An 8,890-nucleotide genomic window follows, 5' to 3' on the forward strand; every position below is an offset into this window, starting at 1 on the left:
TGGTTCCTTTAGGAAGCTTCCTCACAAGGAGAGCTTCAAATTCCATCAGAGTCTCCTCATCATCCATTTCTCTACTCTATCTAGGTTCACCACTAGTGCTAGCTTCTTTTCCTTTTCTGGATGGTATAGCAGAGGCTTTAAATGCTAATTCAGTCTTTTGAACACTGCCATCAAAACTATTTAGCTCATAGGCTATCAACTTGGCTATGATGGAGTCTAAGGATACCTTAGTCTTGTCTAATTATCTTAGATCCTGAATAGCAGCAACCCTTATTGCATAGACCGGCAATAGTGATCTCAGGACTTTGCTTACCACAGTGGAATCTTCTATTTTACCACCTGCACTCTTGATATCTCCAAAAACTCTTTTGATTCTTATTCCATACTATTGAATGGTCTCACCTTCAACCATCCACATATCTTCAAACTTCCCTCTCAGGCTTTCTTCCTAGCCTATTTTACATGTTCATCACCACCATAGATATTTTCAAGAGCATCCCATACCTCTTTGGGATTTACCTTGTCCTAAACATCAATAAACTCAATGTCAGATAAACTACTAATAAGGGCTTCCATGACTTGCCCATTTTCTTGTATCTCTCTCTTTTGGTCATAGGTGAGAGTACCGGTAGGGGCAACATAGACATTCTCAACATAGCTCCAGTGTTGATCACCCATGCTTTTGATGAATATCTTCATCCTATCTTTCCATATACCAAAATTTTCCCTGTTAAACTTTGGACCTTCCCTCTTCATCATTTGACTAGGATCTATACCTCAATTGGTTAAGCTTATAACACAGAGGACCTAGAGGAAGCTCTGATACCAATTGATAACTCAATGATGAGCAAATAGTAGCAAACCAGTACTAAGAGGGGGGGGGTGAATCAGTACATACAATACAATTTCTTTTAAACCAGTTTGATAGCAAACCCTTCAGAAGACTAGTAGACAGTGACACTCATTTGAAACAGAGTGCAACCAGTAAAGCTAAGAATGTCTTGAGGCAAGCATTAACCGGTTACTTACTTAGCCTTTCACTCAACTTGAGACTACACTACCAATTCACTCTTATCCATAAAGAGGTAATCTATCATTAGATAATAATAGTAGCTAGTTCAACATGTTTTATTGACAGGCATAAAATACAGACCCATCATATGCTTGACAAACAATAGCAAAGCATCACAAGATAAAAACATCACACATGACACACATATTTTTCATGTGGAAACCCAACTAGGAAAAACCATGGTGGGGATGAATACCCACAAGCTATTTTTGAACTCTTTAGAAGTCTGCTATGTTAGGAGCCTTGTCTGGTTAAAGACATTACAATAGGTTCTGCTAGGAACTGATCCTGTTAGAGATCACCCAGTTAAGGGATGGCTACAATACCCAATTAAGGGCTAAACCCTATTAAAGGTTACCTTGTTAGAGGATTTCAAGAACTCAATAGCTAAAGGACTTCAAAGTTAGTAGCTTAGAGTTACCCTGTTAAAGGATTTACAGCAAGCCAATTAAGGCTACCTTGTTAAGGGATTTTCCATCTATTGAGGTGGTTAGAGATCAACAAGTATTACTATGATCTGGTAACAGCACTCAGTGCCAATGCAGATCCACTTAAGCTCCTCTTCTCCTTCTGCACTTACACTCTGCAAGTATCACTTCTCTCCTTTTGGTCTGGCAAGAAACACGTATCCTTTCTCTTGGATAATCACACACAACTTTTTCCAACAAACCTAGAAAGAGTCACAACATCGACCTTATAGAAAATAGTTAGGTCGGAAGCATAAACCCTAAACTCTAAACCTAATAGATTAAGGAATTCAAACGGTTCAATCTTGACCATTGAGCATACTGCATAAATCTCCATCATTTGTTTTCTGTCGTTTCCATGGCAGCTGATAACCCATCACACGTTATCGCCATTCTATAGTCTTCTCATATTCCTGAGGTAGATAGGCAAGATCTTCTTTATGCACGATGCTTCATGTACACAAGGCTTACTTGGCAACACAATCTTGTTCTTTGTTATCATGCTAACTCATTGCACAAAGTCACCGGTTGGGCCACACAGGCTTGAAGCACTTCAAACGGAAACCCTAAAGTTCAGACTATGAACCCATGTGCCGATTCCCATAACCATATGCTGGTTCACCTTTGAACAAGCACACTCACTTTGGCACAAATGCTAGTTCACACCTCTGAAACATATTGACATCAATGACAACATACAATGTCATTATGTTATGTGCCGGTTCCCATAACCATATGTCGGTTCACCTAATGCCAACATAAACTATCTTTGAAGGATGAATCAACACCTGTTAATCCGACAAGGGACAAATCTATGATAAGAGGTTTACTGTATTTGACACAAACAAGACCTGATATTATGAATGTAGTATGTATTGTTTCAAGATTTCAGAGTAATCCTAAGGAAAATCATGAATCAACAGTGAAAAGGATTTTCTGGTATCTGCAAGGCACAACAAATCTTGGTTTATGGTATCCTAAAGATGAAAATTTTGATTTATGTGCATACACAGATGCTAATTGAGTAGGAGATGTAGATGATAGAAAAAGCACCACCAATGAAGCATTTTTTCTTAGCAGTAGACTAATTTCATGGTTGAACAAGAAACAGAGTTGTACATCATTATCAACAACAGAATTAGAATATGTTGCAACAACAACTAATTGTACACAGGTATTATGGATTAAGAAATGTTGAAGGACATAAAGGTAAAATGTAAAGAACCTATAACCATTTACTGTGACAACATGAAAGCAATTGATATATCAAAGAATCTAGTATTTCACTCCAAAACTAAACATATTTCAATCAAATTCAATTTTCCAAAAGAGAATGTTGAAGTAAAAGAAGTGAAATTGGTTTATGTGAATACTAAAGAGTAGATTGCAGATATCTTTACTAAGCCTTTGCCTAAGGAAACTTTTGAATATCTCAGAGATCAGCATGGAGTTATACCCTCACTAGTAGAGACTTAGATAGTTGATGCTTGGCATCAAACCAACAGAATTAACAGAGAAATTTTTTTCCGGCTTTGATGAGGAGAGCTACTTCTCAGGGGGAGTAGTTGGATAAGTTGGTATTTTGTAATAAGTTCTATGAACTGTTTGTATCTGGTTTTTGTATTGTTTTGGTATTTGATGTCAAAGGGGGAGAGATATCTATGGAAAAAAACATTATCTTTGGGGAGAGATTATTCATATGGGGAGATATATTATGTATTTTGATTTCTAGTTAATGATCTCTTTGGGAGATTGTTGGTTTTTGGTTTTTGGCATTTCTGCTTTGGCACTTAGATAATTTTTCCATCTTGTGTTGTCATCAATGCCAAAGTGGCAGATTGTTGGTATTTTGGATATGTTGCATTAGTTTTGTCATTGATGTCAACACTTGTCAACACTTGACAACACCTATCAACACTTGTTGATCTTTGGTTATGTTCACCGACATGATTCGGTGACCTATGCACAGTCACTAGTATTTGGTTCACCGACAGGTTATATTGTTCACCAGTACTTGGAATGACTTGGAAATTACATGGTTATGTTGAAGACATTGTTTGGACACTTTGTTTTGGTGATTTGGTCATTGATCTAATCGGGTTTGCATATTTTCTATTACTAACAAATAGGTCTAGGTTATGGACTGACAAGCATTTTTAGCATGACATGTTATGGAGATGATTGGTTATTATTGTAAATGCATTAAGCTGACATGATGCATCACATATTGATTCATTTGTAATTGATTTAATTGTAATATTCTTTGTAAGCCGACCTACACATTTGGTCTTAGGTTTTGGTATATACAAAAGATCTCATTTGTGAGATTGAATGAGGATAGAGGAGTGCAAAAAAGATTGTAATAAGATATATGTTAATATAAGCAGAGCTATACACACACACATCATTTGAAGATTCAAGGAAGGTATGAAGAAGACAATCAGAGCTTAACCAGTACTGAATCCAGCATATGAAGATGCTATTTTGTGCATCACATTATCATTGGATTTAATCATCCAATTGTAGTCAGTGTGACTCCCATTTTGTGATTGAGCAGTGAGCTCTAGGCAGTTGGCCTTTCTGCATGTCCAAACCCCATATTGTACATACATACTATCTGCAGTAGTATCATCTAATTGTGGGTAAGGTTTCCCACCGTGGTTTTTCCCCTTACAGGGTTTCCACGTAAAAATAGCTGTGTTATGTGTTGTGTATGTTATTTGTCTTTCTGTTTCATGCATTAAACTTCATCGGTACTGTTATTAACTGCTAAACTGTCTACCGACATTAAAGTTTGGTTTACCGGTATTATGCACTAAGTTTGGTTAAAGTATATTTGGGTTGTAATTAATAGACAATTGATTCACCCCCCCACCTCTCAGTTGCCTCTAGGTCCTAACGTGTGCCTCTTTGGATAAATTTATCATCAAACTTCTTGATTGGTTGTGTTTCCTGATGTCTTGATGTGGAAGGTTTTCCATGAGACCTTGGTGAAGTTGGTAAATTAGATAGACACAGGGGTTCAAAAGAGTACTCCCCCATGCCTTGATCCTTTATTTTCATCTTTTTCTCTAAGTTTATGGACAATGATTTGAGTTTTTCTTGACCTTTGGATGATGAGGAAGCTTGGGCCTCCTGATTTTATGGACCTAAGATATCTTGAGTTTCACCCATAGCATTGTAGTACTGAAAAGGGTTAGTATCTACATATATTAAAATGTATTGTCCATTGTAGGGGAATTTGAGACATTGATGGTACGTGGAAGGTACCACTTGCATTTCATGGATCCAAGGATGACCCAAGAGTATGTTGTATGTTAAGACTATGTCCAAGACTTGGCACAATGTGTCTCTTTGTAGAGGTCCTACCTGAATGGGTAGTACCACTGTTCCTTTGGATGAGCTTTCTTCATCATCATAGGCTTCGATGGTGATCTTCTTTTTAGGGTCAATAGCTTGTTCAGAGAAGCCCAATGCATGGATAATATTTAAGGTACATATATTGAGACCAACTCCTCCATCTATTAATACTTTTTTTACCCAATGTTTGTAGACTAGGACTTCGATATGGAGCGGGGTGTTGTGTGGATGACTCAAAGAGACATCATCATGTTCTAAGAAGGATAAGTTATGTGGTACTATCATATATGCCACCATGGCTTGGAATAGATTGATACCCAGGTCGTATGGAACTGTTGTTTCGACAAGAGATTTCTCTAAGATATCCTTATGCTTTGGTGAGAGTTTAAGCAACTCAAGTATTTATATCTGAGTGGGTGTCGTTCATATTTGGTCGATCAAGATATATTAAGTCTTGGGGATAGTTGCTGTTTTTGATGTGTTCCCCTTGAATACATATTTCTGATCCCTTGTTGTCACATTTACCGATGCATGTTCTTGTTTATATTTGATCTTTATAAAATTTATTTGATTGTCATATGCTGATATATAATTTATGGTATTTTTATATATGTGATTGATGCGGGCTCCTTTGTTATTTGTTGACTTTGATGCTCCTCCTTTGTCGTAATTAGGAAGAGGATTTTTGAAAGCCTCGTGATGACCATTGGTTTTATATCCATCGATCGATATGTCTCCCTTTTCTATCATATCTTGAACTAGGTTTATCAACCTCATGCAATCATTTTTTTTATGCCCCTTATTTCAATGATAATCACAATAATACGAGTCATTCCCCCATGGTGGTTTGACTTGGGGTTCAAAGTTTCTTATGACTGAAAATGTGATGATCTTGTTTGCCAATAGTTCTCAAAATGCAGATTCTATGGTTTGTCCCAATGGTGTATGTGTTTTGTGATATGGGGGAGGTGGAGTGTTAGTGTTGCCCCTCTGGTTATTGTTGTTCCCTTGATTATTGTTATTGTTGGCTTAGTAGTTGTTGTTTCCTTGGTTGTTGTTGTGGTTATTGTTCCCTTGGTTGGGAGCACGTTGATAATTGTTAGTGCCTAGATTGGCACTTTTTTTTATCATTGTTGGATGGTGGGTTACCTGATAAATTCAACACTTGTTCTTTACACTTTACATTGTTGGCATCAACTACCCCATCATTAACAACATTTTTGTTTCTAGTCCAAAATTTGGACTTGTTTGAGTTGTTGTTATTATATTCATTGTTATAGGTGTTATTACTTAATGAGCTAACACCGTCCTTGGAGAACCTCAATGTCCTTTTCTTGATGGAGGCTTCCTCTACTTGGATGCCATTTTTGATAAACTTTGTTAAAGTAGGTAGACATTCTAGTTTGAGTTGATAACTCATTTCATTATTTAAATTGTTTATGAAGAGCTCCATCTTCTCCTTTTTAGGTACATCATGTGGGTACCTTGAGACCATACGTCTCCATCATTGTAAGAATGTACCATAAATATTTCTTTGTTCTTTTGCTTCGTGTTGCATATATTAAGTATAGTGATCTAATGTTGGATATTGCAGGAGTATTGTGTAATGAATTTATTCACCAACTCATCGAATGATCTAATGGGAGGTGTGAGTTTTGACCACTCTTTTGTTTTCCCTCCCAAACTTCTTGGGAATAGCCTCATCATGTATGTATCATTATGAGAAAACTCTAAGCTCATAGTACAAAATCCCTTGACGTGATCCTGGCAATCACTCTTACCATCGTATTTATCATACTTTGGTATATTTAAATCTGGTGGGAAAGGTATCATGTTTAGCCTCCTGTCAAAAGGGTAAGGACAAATGTCTTCCAAAGATACCTTATTGTAGATCCTTGTTGCATATATTGCATTTTTCATTAGAGTGCTTGGAGTTGTTGTGTAAGAAGAGCTAGGGCCATATTCCCTTCATTGGACCTTGTAAGAAGAGCTAGGGCATCCCTCTATTCACTAACATTGTCATCATGATTATGGCTATCATCTTGGTTGTGTGTGTTGTCTTGATAATGTGTGTCTTCCTCTCTCAAAATCTCTTGATTTTGGGTATTGTAAGTATAGGTCCCTGCCCTTGTTCGTGAGATTCTCTCATCACTATTCCTTAAATTTTTTATGTCAAAATCTGCAGGAATCCTAACCCCTTTACAAGTTAGCATGAAGAAATACTTTTTCTTATCTGATTCTATAAGCCTTTCTATGATTTTTTGGAAAGAGGCACTCTTGTGACATTGTTGGAGAAGCTCTTCGGTGATCTTTGTTTCCCCCATATTTGTATATTCATCAAAAGGATTGGACTCCACTTGTCATGTACTTGATTCTGGTTGTAGATTCTCTCCTTTGTTTTTCTGAGATCGAGTGACAATGGGCATAAATATACCTCTATAGTAGTGAATTCTTCTTCCTCTATTAAGGTTCTTGGTGGAGTTGGTGGTTCAGGTTGATCTTTGTGGTAAGTGATGCAAAACTTTGGAAACAAGGTGGGATTAATTCTTCCTCCACTATTAAGGCATTGATTTAATGTTTCTTTCTGAATGTAAGACCTACTTCTCAAAGGTTCTTTGTCAAATTAATTGGTTTTTCCTTGGATATAGAACCGCATATGAAGTAAGAAAATGCGGTGTGATTTAAAGAGTTTATGGTTGATATAGAGAAATTTACTCCTTTTGGCAAGGACCTTAGGACTAGGTTGTGTCTTCTTCAACTTAGTCTTTTGATAAAGACTTCTTCTTCTCAAAAAACGGTGAGTGATCATACAAAATGATCAATGTTGAGGTAGATGTTTGATATGGATACTTTGTTTCAAATACTTAATCTTACTTGTGAAGTAAAGGTGTAGTTTGATTCGCCCTTATGATAAACTATGTCGAATAAATTGAGTCAAGGTTCACGATGTAGAAACTTAATCTGACAACTTGAGAAACTAACTAGGTATTGTTTTGATGAAATTGGTTGGATGGTGGAGCCTTTGATCACTCTATTTGATACTCCTTAATCTTTTTGGATGGTGGAACCTTTGATCACTCTATTTGATACTCCTTAATCTTGTTGGATGAAATCTTATCTTAAGATAGTTGAAGATTTGATACCCCTTTCCAAAGGTGCTTAGTTGGATTTGGAAATTCTCTTCTCTCTAAGGTTTCTCTTTGCTCTTTGTTTTGAACTGATTGTTGTATTGATTGATTTGTAACTTGCAAGATGTTTTAGTGTTCATGACAAGAAGACATAGCACACATGAAAAAATGGGTCATCCCTATGCTTAACATTGAGTGTATGTTTTTGTAAGGATGTTTTCAAATCCCCGATGTTTTCATTGGTTTGATTTACAATAAAAGACACATCAGATAAACACTTTATTCAAGAGTCATCAACAATATCATAGCCCACTAGTCTTGATACTCCTTCAAATCAAATATCCTTGTCACCCCCTAGAGGGCGCCTATTTTTTTGCCTTTTTCCAGAAATTAACCCAAAGTGAACTGCTTCACAGTTGGGTAGTTATCTTGGGAGATATATGCTAAGTAATCTTAGGGGTAGATTCTTCCCACCCTTGCACTGTGATATTGCCAATGTATGGCAACTAACTCAGCTCAAAGTCTTTATTTCTATGGTTTGTAATAAGGATTTCGTTCGAAGATATTCTTTGAAGTTGCGCAAGCACGATTGAGGCCTATAGACCAACAAAGTATGTAACACAATATAGTTATGCAAGTGTGATTGAGACCGCAAGGCCCTACAAAGTTCTCGACATGAGAGATATCAAAGAGATAACTCAAATATGATCCGTTCTTGAGATTTTTATCTCAAAGGCTATTTATTTATAGTGAGTTAGATTTCTTGGCTTTAGCCATACTCACTCGGCTTATACCCTTCTCACTAGCCCCCTCAAGGTTTTGGGAAGGTAGGCCCTCTAAAAGATATAACTTTCTTGAAGTAA

The sequence above is a fragment of the Cryptomeria japonica genome, chromosome 1 (genome assembly GCF_030272615.1).
Source record: "Cryptomeria japonica chromosome 1, Sugi_1.0, whole genome shotgun sequence".
Lineage (NCBI taxonomy): Eukaryota > Viridiplantae > Streptophyta > Pinopsida > Cupressales > Cupressaceae > Cryptomeria > Cryptomeria japonica.